We start from the raw sequence: 12,922 nt of genomic DNA, 5'->3' as shown, positions 1-12,922 counted from the left end.
AAAAGTAAGAACGGAATAGACTTTATACTGAGTACACACCCAGGCATCGTGCAGGATGTGCAAGTGCTTGGCAAGGTATACGATGCAGTGACCATAGAATGGTACGGTCCCGAATTCGCCTAGACTGGAAGAAGGAACGACAGAAACTGATAAACAAGAAGCCAATCAATGAGCTAGTATTGAGATGGAAAGTACAGAAATTCAGAGTCTTGCTTCAGAATAGGTACTCGGCTCTTATCAAGGAAACCAACCTTAGAGTTGACGCAATGAATGATAATCGGACGAGTATCATTACGGAGTGTGCAGTGGAAGTTGGAGGCAGGGTAGTTAGACAGGACACTGGCGAGCTGTACCAGGAAACGAAGAACCTAATTAAGAAGCGTCAAAGCATGAGAACCTTGAGTACAACAGACAAAATAGAGTTGGTAGAGCTTTAGAAGTTGATTAATAAACGCAAGGTATCTCTTGCAAGGAGGTGTAACATGAAGAGAATGGAACACGCTCTGAAGAACGGAGGAAGCGTCAAAGCAGTGAAGAGGAAACTTGGAAAAAGCAGAAGTCAGATGTATGCACTAAGGGACAAGGAAGAGAAAGTAATTACTAATATGGATAGGATAGTTAAAATAGTGGAGGAGTTGTAGAGAGATCCGTATAGTAGCCGGGACAACCACGACCTTACTGTAAGAACTAGCAGTAACCCAGATGACACCCCATTAGTAATGATAGAAGAAGTCAGAAAAGCCTTGGAGAGCATGCAAAGAGGCAAAGCTGCTGGTGAGGATCAGGTAACATCAGATCTGCTGAAAGATGGAGGACAGATTATGTCATAAAATCCAGCCACCCTGCTTACGAGGTGCCTCCTGATGGGAAGGGTACCAGAATCTTGGAATAATGCTAACATTATCTTAATGCATAAGAATGGGAATGACAAGGACTTGAAAAATTACAGGCCGATGAGCTTGCTCTCTGTAGTATACTAGCTATTTACAAAGGTAATTGCTAACAGAATTAAGGCAACGTTATAATTCAGTCAACCAAGGGAACAAGCAAGATTTCGAACAGGCTACTCAACAATTGACCACATTCATACTATCAATCAGGTAATAGAGAAATGCTCAGAGTATAACCAACCACTATACATAGCCTTCATAGATTACGGGAAAGCGTTTGATTCAGTAGAAATATCGGCAGTCATACAGACACTGCGGAATCGGGGCGTCGACGAAGCATATATAAACATCCTGGAAGAAATCTACCGGGTATTAACTGCTGCAATAGTGCTTCATAAAGAAATCACCAGAATGCCAATCAAGAAGGGTGTAAGGCGGGGGGAATACGATCTCCCCAATGCTATTTACCGCGTGCTTAAAGGATGTTTTCAGAGGCCTAGAACGGGAAGGCTCGAGAATAAGAGTTAATGGAGAGCACCTTGATGGTGTCTATATATGTCTTAGGCCTTCTAGCTTTGGTAATCCAGCTGAAACGATGTAATGAGTATTGGCGCTCGCACTTCGGCCTATTTCAACTCGACGACTCGAGCGCCCGCAGTGCGACAACCCCGAGTGTCTACGAACGAAGGCGAGTTTGCGAGATAGGGCGGGAAATTTAAAGCCTATATGGCGGGATACGTAAAGGTTCGCGTTCCGTGAAGACCCGTGCATGCGCAGATTCTATCTGGTTTCCGATAACACGGTAACGCAAACAAGTATATCAGCAAGCTAAAAGCCCTTGGGTATGTTCAAAATTTCCGGAGATCTCCACAACAGGTTATTTTATAATCGTTGCGTGGTTTTGGGAGGTAAAAGCGCAGATATTGCTATTATTACTTTGGAACATCGTGAAGTTAAACAAAACGTGTGTTAACGGCTTAGGCTTCTCTCTTTTTCTTTCTTTCTTTTTTTCTCTTTTTTTCAATCTTTTTTCACGGGCTAATCTGTGACGCATTTTTTTTTTTTACTTTTTGCTACAACCGTCATGAAATGGCAGTGCGTTTGCTTGTTCGTGTCTGCGGCACCGGACGGCTGGTTATTGATCGGTCTGCCTTTGCTCCTCCTCCCCCACCCCCCTTTTTCTTTTTGGCATCTCGGTGACTTTGCCGTTTTCTCTCATAGGCAGGTGTTTTCGAGGTCGATGTGTAGCAGTATATACATTCCACAGAAAATTGTATCAGTCTAGTCTGCTGCGCCAAGGTTTTCATTTCGCGAACTACATCTCTGTGCCAAGTCGCTCGGAGGGCGTTTTTTTCTCGTTCTTTATCTGCTTTTCCTTTTTGTTGTTTTGCTGTTACTGCGTCTCCAGCGGGGCTTATCGCCTTGTGGATGGGGAAAATAGATAGTCGATGGGGAGATAACGAGGCACGGTATTGATGGTATCTGCATTGCTCTTGGTCCCGCAGTATTTGGAATTCGATTAGCCTTGAGCAGTGCTGGAGTGGCGGGAGACCTGGCTCTATAGTCGAACGCGTGAATGCCGAAATTCAAGGAAATTATTCTCCGTTAGATGTTCGGAGGATGATTTCGACAATAAGAGGTCAATGAATTCGCTAGCAGGGTAAGACAAAACGGAGGGCTTGCTTGAAGGCTGGATAGTTCGAAGTTGCAGACGTGCCCGATCGGAAGAAAAACGACAATAAAGTCCGGTGGTGATTTAACGCTTGTTTGGAGAGAAGTATGTTAGGGTTAGTTTTAATGACCTAGGATTACCAAATTTATGAAATGTCCTTCACATTTTGCACTAGCCTATGGTAGACCAGCCACGAAAAACCTCGTGCGGGTGCAGTCACAGGCACAAGCTCATATATATATAAGTCAGCGGAGCCTTAGTGGATCATGGCATGAACACTTTCGTGTTAAAGTACGCCGATGATAATGCAAGCAAATTGCAACCAAAAGTTGTGCGCCTCTCAAAAACTCTTACTGGTCGACATTTCGTTCGGAGACCGATCTTCATCAAGAAGTTTACAAGGCTTCGATACGCTTTTATGTCGTTCCCCGATCTGAGATGAGAGGGAGAAAAAAAGAAAACGGGAAGTAGATGAAACGGACAATTAAAAATAAATAAAAAAGAAAAAAGTGAATGGCCAAATGACAACGTGCACATACTTGGATATTTGGTTTATATTGTCGTTTTCTCGTTTTTTTTATGTTTATTTTTCCCGCTTGGCTCGGAGGACGACGATATAAGAGCGCTTCGAAGCCTAGTTAATTTTGTTTTGATGTAGCTCGGTGTCCGATTGAAACGTCGACTGATTGACAGTTTTTGAGGAGCGTAAAGTCCCCCTCCCCCTCTCTCTCTCTCTCTCTCTCTCTCTCTATATATATATATATATATATATATATATATATATATATATATATATATATATATATATATATATATATGTATGGGATATGGCACAACGGGAGCGTTGTCAACAAGGATAAATATATTCATTTCCCAACAGTTTCGGGAGGGGTCCTCCCTTCATCAGGGGAGGACCATAACTCATCCCCTGATGAAGGGAGGACCCCTCCCGAAACTGTTGGGAAATAAGTATATTTATCCTTGTTGACAACGCTCCCGTTGTGCCGTATCCCATACCTTCACGAAGACTAACTGGCCCATTGAAATATTACTCCCACTATATATATATATATATATATATATATATATATATGTGTGTGTGTGTGTGTGTGTGTGTGTGTGTGTGTGTGTGTGTGTGTGTGTAAACCAGGAGACTCACAAAGAGGGTTCAGCTTAAATTGAGGACGACGCAGCGAGCAACGGAAAACAAAATGGTAGGTGTAACCTTAAGAGACAAGAAGAGAGCAGAGTGGATTACGGAACAAACCGGGGTTAAGGATATCAGAGTTCAAATCTAGAAGAGGAAATGGGTATGAGCCGGCCATGTAGCGCGTAGACAGGATAACCGCTGGTCATTGCCGGTAACTAACGGGATTCCCAGAGAAGGCAAGTGGGCTAGGGGGAGACAAAAGGTTAGGTGGGCAGATGAGATTGAGAAGTCTGCGGGTATAAAGTGGCAGCGGCAAGCACAGACAGGACCGAGTTAACTGGCGGAACATGGGAGAGTTCTTTGTCCTGCAGTGGACGTACTCAGGCTGATGATGATGAATATGATCAAATGTGTGCGTCAAACATAAATGGAATTCTGTAGGAAATATCGTTGTGTTCCTTCGCGTCGATATGCTGTGACCTCATCGGCTGAATTTCTCACTCAGTGTCTCTCTGCGTCTGTGTTGGCTTGTGTTTGTCGAACGTCTTGCGCTCAGCGAGTGCTCGCGAGTGCTTTCTCGGACGACGCTCTCCTCCCATGACGGCTGTAAAAGCCATGCATGTGTAAACATGCAGAGGCACTGCCAGATCTCGTCCAATCGCATCCGATCGCTGATGAAGCGACGCGAATCTGCATGTGGCGAAGTAGGCTGTCTACGTTGGAGGGGCGATTCGATTCACTTCGAGCTGAATGTGTATGTGTTCGCGTGTCGGGATGTACTTTATCGAGTGTTGTATTACGCGTGCGCTGCATACTGGCAATCGTTACCGTGTTATGTTTATTTTTTTACGTGCGATAGCTGGCAAGCGCCTTCGTATACCTTCGTTCCTTGATGGCTTAGGACATTTTTTTTTTATTAGGCTGCAAGGTCAGCCACTCGGCATACCGCAGACCTATGCTTATGCTGAAATGTTGGAAGCTGTACCGCCGGTGATACACGAACATTGCATTGGCCTACATATCCTACAGGCATGTAGCCTACGCGAATTTTATATAGGCCATAAACACTGTAGAAAGAAAGAAAGGCAACTCTTATCTTGTTAACCTACCTTGCAGCCGCTTCGTTAAGTTGGTATAGATAAAAAACTTCCAATTGAAAAAAAGAAGGACGAAGATATTTGGCGTCTCGTCGACTGCGCAGTATTGTGCAAAGTTACTTTGTTTCTCAATTTAGCAACAAAATAATTACCATTACGAGGCATGCCGTAGAGGAGGGCTCCGAATATTTCGACCAACTGGGGTTTCTTTTAACGTGCAACTAAATCTAAACGCACAAGTCCCTGTCATTTCCCCGCTATCGAAAATGCGTCCACCTTTACGGTGACTCGCACCCGCGACCTCCAGAGAACCATAACCGCTACCACGGCGGCGGATAAATTTCTGAGAAGGCGAGCTTCTGCGCAAATGAACAATACTGATGTTGTGTTGTTACAGAATTCGAGCCTTATATAGTATGTGCCGTCTACGTCTAGAGTATGTAAGAGGCGCATTGCTTTGGAATGGCAGGAATGAGCTGTGAAGGTCGGTCGCGCGACGGATCGTACAAAGAGTTGAAGGAGTTCAATCGCTCGTTTCTTTCCACATATGTGCGCGGACGAAGCTGCAGCCACGCGCGAATTAAGGACATCGTCGACGACGACGTTGTCGGCGGCGCGTATACATAGATGGCTTCGCGCTTTGCTCCGCGGTTCCGTCGCCAGCCGGGTAACCTTGTGCCCAATTTGTTCCTCTCTGCCAACCTCCAATCACTCGTTCCTTCGTTTTCCCCTCTTTCCCTCTTTTCCTGCAGCGAATGGCGGCGTGCCTTCGTATAGCAGCGCTTTATGTCTGTCCCCTGTCTTCTCTGTCAGACTGCGCATTATTTTTGCATACTTGTGGTGGGTGTCTCGCGCCTATACGTCGTCGCCAGTTTTCCGCCTTGCTCGCCTAATTGGCTTTGCATATATTGTACTCTTCCGTATGTATGTATGTATGTATGTATGTATGTATGTATGTATGTATGTATGTATGTATGTATGTATGTATGTATGTATGTATGTATGTATGTATGTATGTAATGTATGTACATATGTATGTATGTATGTATACATGTTCGAAGTATACATACATGTATGTTCGAAGCGGCTTCATTTTCTCAATAACTGGCGTGGTGAACGGCCAGCCACGTTTGCTAGTTACTGAGCAACCACCTACCTGTTGGCTGCTCGTCCCACGCCTATAGCTCTGCTTGCGTCATAAGCAAACGCGCCGCTGCTTTTTTGACCTCGGGTATACGCGCTCCTGCAGATTGTTACCTTGTATACGCTTACTGGAATGCAGTTTGCCTATAGGATTCGCCGCCCCGTCTTTTTTTTTTTCTTTTTTTTTTTTGCAAAGGTGATAACAAATCTGATTGATTTGATTTGTGGTGTTTAACGTCCCAAAACCACTATTTGATAATGAGAGACGCCGTAGTGGAGGGCATAATAACAAATCGTTTAGGCTATACGTACAAGGCGTTAACGCGTCCCAAATAGTTGTGGTTACGTGCATGCGGAAGTAATATAACCGTGATTTGGCTGTGCTGTTGCTGTCGTGTTTAGCGATTATTATCTTTTTTTTTTACCGATCTAAGGTTGTACTATTTTCCCTAAGTCGTCTGGGCGTCGCCATCTTGCGCCGCTAAACCGATTGTTCTCTTCTTGCATATCGTGACGCAAATTAATCGGGCCCTGAGACTTCGTATGCACCGACCCAACTTTTGCACGCGTATGTGTCCACCGTAAAACTGTTCGTTTAGTTGTTAAACGTGCAAAACACAAATGTTGAAGCACGTAGACTCCATTGGCGGCCTCGGCTACGCATTTCCATGAAAGCGAAATATATGAAAATAAACGGGCTAGAGTGGAGCGTATATATTTCGATTTAGGTGCGCCTTAGCGGACCCGCATGGCAGATAATCGAAAGTAGTTCGTGGTCCACCGCGGGGGCGTGGCAGTTGCGGTGCCCGGCTGCTGAGCCGAAGGTCGCGGGTTCGATTCTGCAGCTGCTGCGGTCGCACTACTGTGGAGGCGGAATGCGGGAAGCCCGCTGGCTATGAGATGTCAGTGAACGTGTTGATGAACACCATATATGGTCGATATTTCCGGAGCCTTCCACATGTGGCGTTTCTCATGATGATATCACCGTTTCGGACGTAAAGTTTTGTATGCTATTATTATTATTATTAATATTAATATTATTATTATTATTATTATTATTATTATTATTATTATTATTATTATTATTATTATTATTGTTGTTGTTGTTGTTGTTGACAGTGATTGAAAGTCGCCCAACATGCTTTGCCTCATAACCAAGTCGGCCATTCGACGGATATTTACTGAAATAAATTTGAAAAGAAACTTTACGCTACTTTGATTTTTACAGCACGTTGTGCCGTCCAGAACGACCGAAGGATATGAATAGTTGTTGAGCGAGCCCGGTCACAGAAAGCTTCAAGTCTATACGCGTATGTGCGGGACGCATCGTCCGATGTGGTTATATTTCAGTAACCCATTTCCGGATGCGTTTCCTCTGTATCGTTGAGGCAAAAGAAACTGTTTTTCTTTTCTTTTTTAACGTTGAGAAACTAATCGACGCGAGAAAAAAAATGTATCCATACTGAGCGTGAACATCGGCTCACTGCACGCTTTCAGCTTCCAACCGTGCTATTCAAACAAACAAACAAACGAAGGTTTATATCCTTCGTAACATGTGCAAAACTGGCCGATGACGGGAATCCATTTGCGAAGCGATAATGGCCCTGACCTGCTTTGGCGCGTCGTGAAATTCTGTGGCCTTTGGCGGTAATCCAATGTCCAAACTTGTGATAGATTAGCATTAGCTCGCTTTAGTGACCTAATGTGTTTTTTTTTTTTATTTTACTGTTCAGTTGGCCCTGTGCTTTTCGTCCTTGGGCGGTTGAGGCCCTCTTCTCTGAGATTATATGATATAAGAGAAAACTGCGTACGCTGTCGGGGTATACACAGTCCACAGTAAACAGTAGCTCTAACGCATCGCCTCCTCATGTTTCATCAATGTCAGCCAGATGCGGTCGATTCAACATCGAGGAGGCGCCATCTCAGGCAATTAAGGCAAAATACAAATGGCTGCTTGATGAAGTACAGCCCACTCTACTAGACGTGTCCCAGGACTCGTGTGGTATATACGGGCGGCAGAAGACTATGTCGTCTTTCGAGGACATTTGCTGCGAAGAGCGCAGAGGGCCGGCCACTTTTCGGCTTTGCTATACGCGCATGCGAAATCGGTGAGAAATACTTAGAAACGCGTGGCATCGCATATATATATATCCATCCGATGCTTTGCCGGAAGTTGTTCTTTGAACGAGAGTTGTCTGTACGTCATTTGTGCCTTTGCTTCATCGTAGCTTTAAAGGTGACAGTGAAATGACAGTTGAAATTTTTATTCGAGGTGAACGTATCGTAAGGGCAGTCGTGGCGCACATATGACTCCACCCTAGTTCAAACTTTTTCATTAATTTTACTACTACTACTACTACTACTACTACTACTATCTACTACTAAATGCTGCTGCCGTGCCACTTGAAAGCAGCATCAATAATAATAATAATAATAATAATAATAATAATAATAATAATAATAGTTATAGCTTGTTAGGGCAGGGCAAATGCTCGCATTGCCCGCGAGCGGTTGCAATAACAACGCAAGAACAATGGTTTTTAATAATAGAAACAATGATAGTTATAATAATAATAATAATTTATTAACATCAAGACACAGCATCAATACAAAATTTGCCTGCCATAGACTCGTTTGGCTTGAAGGTGAAAGCTGACAAACAGCAGACACAGGAGTTATTTTAGCTGACAGCATAAAAAAATGCAGGACATTTCTTTTTTTGTTAGCAGGTACATGTAAAAAAAATATATATAGACGTGTGCTTTTAGCAGTGCGCCACGAAATGGGTGGGCACCGACACGTATGACGTCACCTAGCCGTACACGAGTTTCGATTTCATACTTGCGACCACGGCGTACACCGTGCTTGGAATAGTGACGTAACCATACAATAGTAGAACACCGCCAGTCTTTCGGTGGGCGGATATGAATGAGAAGAATAAAAAAAAAAAAAATGAGCACATGGTAAATACACCAAGAGCAATGCACAGCTTAACAGCAAATCATTAACTAGAGCTATGGCTGATGCAGCGGTGACATCTATCAAACGAAAGAAAAAAAAAATATAGAAGGAAACAAAAAAAAAATAAAGAAACGAAAAGAAAGAAAGAAAGAAAGAAAGAAAGAAAGAAAGAAAGAAAGAAAGAAAGAAAGAAAGAAAAAAATTTCGCGAACAATATACTGGCAGAGAAGGCATGCGCACTAAAAGAAAGATGATAGTAATAAATGAAAATAGAAAAGGTATACGAGTTCGGCGAAAAAAAAAAATTCGTACCCTCGGCGGGATTCGAACCCGCAATCCCCGGTTTAGGAGACCGATGCCTTATCCGTTAGGCCACGAGGGCGACACGCTGGGAAGCCCGCTCTTGGCAGACTGCGCTAGCGTATGTGCCGCAGAACTGCTGGCTGCTCCGCCGGATTTTCTTGCTTGAACAAAATTTTCTATTCTATTTTTAACTTCGTTTCGGCGTAGACTCTTTTGGCACTTTTCACAACGCACCTTTCGGCGTGCATTCCGCACGCGGGGCTGTTGTGGGCTCCCTTTAGCGAATGTTTCAGCGATGATAAATCATTTTTGCTATAGTGAAACTTTCTTGTAGACTGGCTAATGCTAAACTAGTTACGTGCAGCGCAACCACTAGAGAGATATAGAGATGACGACCTGTCTTGTCTTTTTTTTTTATGTACTTGTGCAGCAGTTAGGTTCTCGCACTGCTTAGCTCGAATATACTAAGGTCCATTTCCCAAAACGTCCTTTTTGATACAGACAGTATCTAAACATGCAGAGTATGCAGTGACCGGTCGGTCCGGCATATACTCGATCGCAGCTTCTCTGGAAAGTCCGACTTCTGTGATGGTACATATCCGCCTCTTAATGTGTGAAAACTTGATTGGTTTTGTGGGGTTTAACGTCCCAAAACCACCATATGATTATGAGAGACGCCGTAGTGGAGGACTTCGGAAATTTTGACCACCTGGGGTTCTTTAACGTGCACCCAAATGTGAGCACACGGGCCTATACAACATTTCCGCCTCCATCGGAAATGCAGCCGCTGCACCCGGGATTCGATCCCGCGACCTGCGGGTCAGCAGCCGAGTACCTTAGCCACTAGACCACCGCGGCGGGGCAAAGTGTGAAAACTGTCGCTGCAGACAAAGGCGAAATGTACAAAAGCCAATCTCGCTGCACTTGCCTCTAACCAAACGGGATGTTTTTTTTTTCATGCTTTGGATTCCGCAGATGTATACGAACGGCGACACTCCAACTCACGAAACAGAGCCTTAATAATGAAATGCTGCTGCTACTACTACTACTACTACTACTACTACTACTACTACTATCACTACTACTACTGCTAACAATAGGATAATAAATACTATTGATAACGTTAAGAAATTGTTCGGGTTTAACGTTCCAAAACGGTGTCATAATTACGAGAGACGGCGTAGTTGAGAGCTGCGGAAATTTCGACCACCTGGGGTTCTTTACCAAGCACCAATATCGCGCAGTACACGGTCCTCTTTTAACATTTCGCTACCATTGGAATGCGAGCGCTGCAGTTGCAGGATCGAACACGTGACTTTTGAATTTAGACAGTGGAACAGCGCAGTCTAGCGGATGCACCCCTAGCATAACCTCTCTTCCGATAAGGCATCGATCGTAAACAGAGTAAGAAAATTGACCGTGTATTTCCGTTCTTTGCTGCAAATGTCGAGAAACGAGTCTTCGGCCGGCCTTCTTTTTTGCATAGCGCCGCAATTTCAGTGCAGCCTAAAAAACTCTCTAGGGTCTTTGAATTGCGTATCTGTGTATTTTCTAGTATATATATAAAGGAACGCGCCACCGAATACTTACGTAGTGATATTGCGCCTCAGATATGCATAATGTTTGCTTTTTGATTGACAATATTCACAAGTATCAACACAGCCACCATTTCAAGATGGCTGGGCGTTCAGTAAGTGCTTAAAGTTAACATCGGCAGGGTGGCTCAATTGTGTGACAGACAGACAGACTGACAGACCAACATTTCTGCGTTAAATATCTCAAGAACGACTATCGTCTTAAAAAAAGAACGGCTATGGGCCCAGGCGCCTTTTGCTCACAGAACGCGTATCTTTTCTGGCGTCCATTCAACTTTGTGGAGCAGCCATTTGTGTGTGGTTTCTAACAATTTTTGTTTTCTTTCGTACCGTGCTTTACAGCATTGCTCAGCTGTCGCTATAGAATTTCTCGCTTCAGACTTGTTTACTTCGGCAGGTCTGTTTGTTAGTTCTCTTATTGCTGCGCAGTGGCATTGTACCACTTGTTTATTTGTTTCATTCGTCGTGCTCGCTTGTTTGTTGTCCTTGCCTGTCTGCGCGTTGATGTCACGGCCAAGGACCTGCTTGTCGCCTCTATTTGTGAGCGTTGTTTACTCGCGCGCACGAACTAGCACAGGCGTTTGTGCACGCGTGATGCTAAGTATGCGTGATCGTCATGGCGAACTTCGCGTATATGTACAAATGAACACACGGCGCTCCATTTCACCTGATGAGCGTATACGCAGACAGTGCTGGGCAAGGGGGAAACTGTGCCGTTGCCTGCAGCGTTCGCTGCTGCATTCTCACGAGGAAGAGAATGCCTAATTCGGAGATTCATCCGCTCTTGTTAACCCATATACGCCCAGTGCCCTACATGTAGGACGATGAAACTTTGCAGTGTAACTTGAATGTTTCTTTTTCTGTAGAAAAAAAAAAAAGGAGTGCCACCTAAGGTGTGTTTATGATGCCCTATCCTCGTCACATGCAAGTCTAGGTGATCGCGGTGCTACAAATAGCCACGTGCTTGCAGTCACAAAATGACAATTTCGTGTGCGTGTAGCTTAGCGCCATTGTTCGCCATTGTTCGTCTGTTATTGGGTGTGCAGTAACTTTCGTATGAGAGTGATAGGTGCGAATATTTTTTTTTGTTCATGGTGTGTCAAACATAGGTGTCCTAGGTACAGGATGGCTCCAAAATCATTATTTGCAAGAGTTTTTTTTTTTTTAACAGAAGCCGCCTCATCCTTTTTTTGATGCCCTAGAAGCAATCATTTTTTGAAAATAAATTAGTTTTGTTAATTTTCCTAAGTTTGGGCATATATGGGTTAAACACGTATGCAAAGTCTCCAGCTCGGATGCATCCCAAGTTTTACGCTTTGAGACAAACCAGTGAAAAAAAAAAATGTGTAGTCGGACGTGCTTCCACTCATTGACGGGATGTATCGTCAGATTTTGAGCCCTTTATTCGCGTGCAGAGAGCCTTTATCGCGTGTAGGGACCGCGTCCGTCTGTTCGCTTCGCGACCGCAGACCGTCTCGTGAACTTGGGGTTGCGATCCATCGCGCACTACAAGGCTTAAGCATAGAGCTTCAGACGACGAGGCGTTAATATTCGCGTGCGCGCATATATATAGTGTAAGAGGAAGTGTGTGACACCAACTGTCCTCGTAATTGCGTTTCCTTTCGTGCTATGTGAAAGATTATACGTCTGCAGCTTCTTGTTTTTCTTATTTCTTCTCTGCGGACCCGTTGCGTAGTCGGCGACGCGGCCGCCTGTTGTGTGAACCGGAACGTCGTCGGGGACGTCGACGCTACGGGCGGATCTAGACGTTGTCTCTGCCCGTCGTCGTCGTCACCGTCTTCTTCGGCGTCTTTTCACGGTACATGTCACTTACCGTATGTTCTTGTGTTAAGGCCGCACTTTTCTTTTTATTGCGCTGTTCTTGCGCGGTACATCCGAGGTCATTTAGTTCAGTCCTTGTCGATGTACGAGTATGCTATAAACCGTACAGTCTGCACCACCCTAATTGCCCCCTATGGAGTGCAATACGTTACACGTGAGATTTGATTGATTGATTGATTGTTATGTGTGGTTTAACGTCCGAAAACCACCATATGATTATGACAGACGCCGTAGTGGAGTGCTCCGGAAAATTTCGACCACTTGGGGGT

General features: G+C 44.4%; 1 protein-coding gene and 1 non-coding gene across 7 annotated transcripts in view; one reads left to right on the top strand and one right to left on the bottom strand.

Moving 5' to 3' along the window:
* Nucleotides 1–12,922, top strand: part of LOC119181726 (membralin) — a 225,328-nt gene that overhangs the window by 4,068 nt on the left and 208,338 nt on the right. The gene's annotated exons all lie outside the window — the stretch shown is intronic.
* Nucleotides 9,223–9,295, bottom strand: TRNAR-CCU (transfer RNA arginine (anticodon CCU)). The gene has a single exon. It is a non-coding gene; the product is annotated as a tRNA-Arg (tRNA).

The sequence above is a fragment of the Rhipicephalus microplus genome, chromosome 10 (assembly GCF_043290135.1).
Source record: "Rhipicephalus microplus isolate Deutch F79 chromosome 10, USDA_Rmic, whole genome shotgun sequence".
NCBI lineage: Eukaryota > Metazoa > Arthropoda > Arachnida > Ixodida > Ixodidae > Rhipicephalus > Rhipicephalus microplus.
The sequence above is the reverse complement of the archived record's forward strand: the minus strand, read 5'-3'. Positions and strand labels throughout refer to the sequence as shown.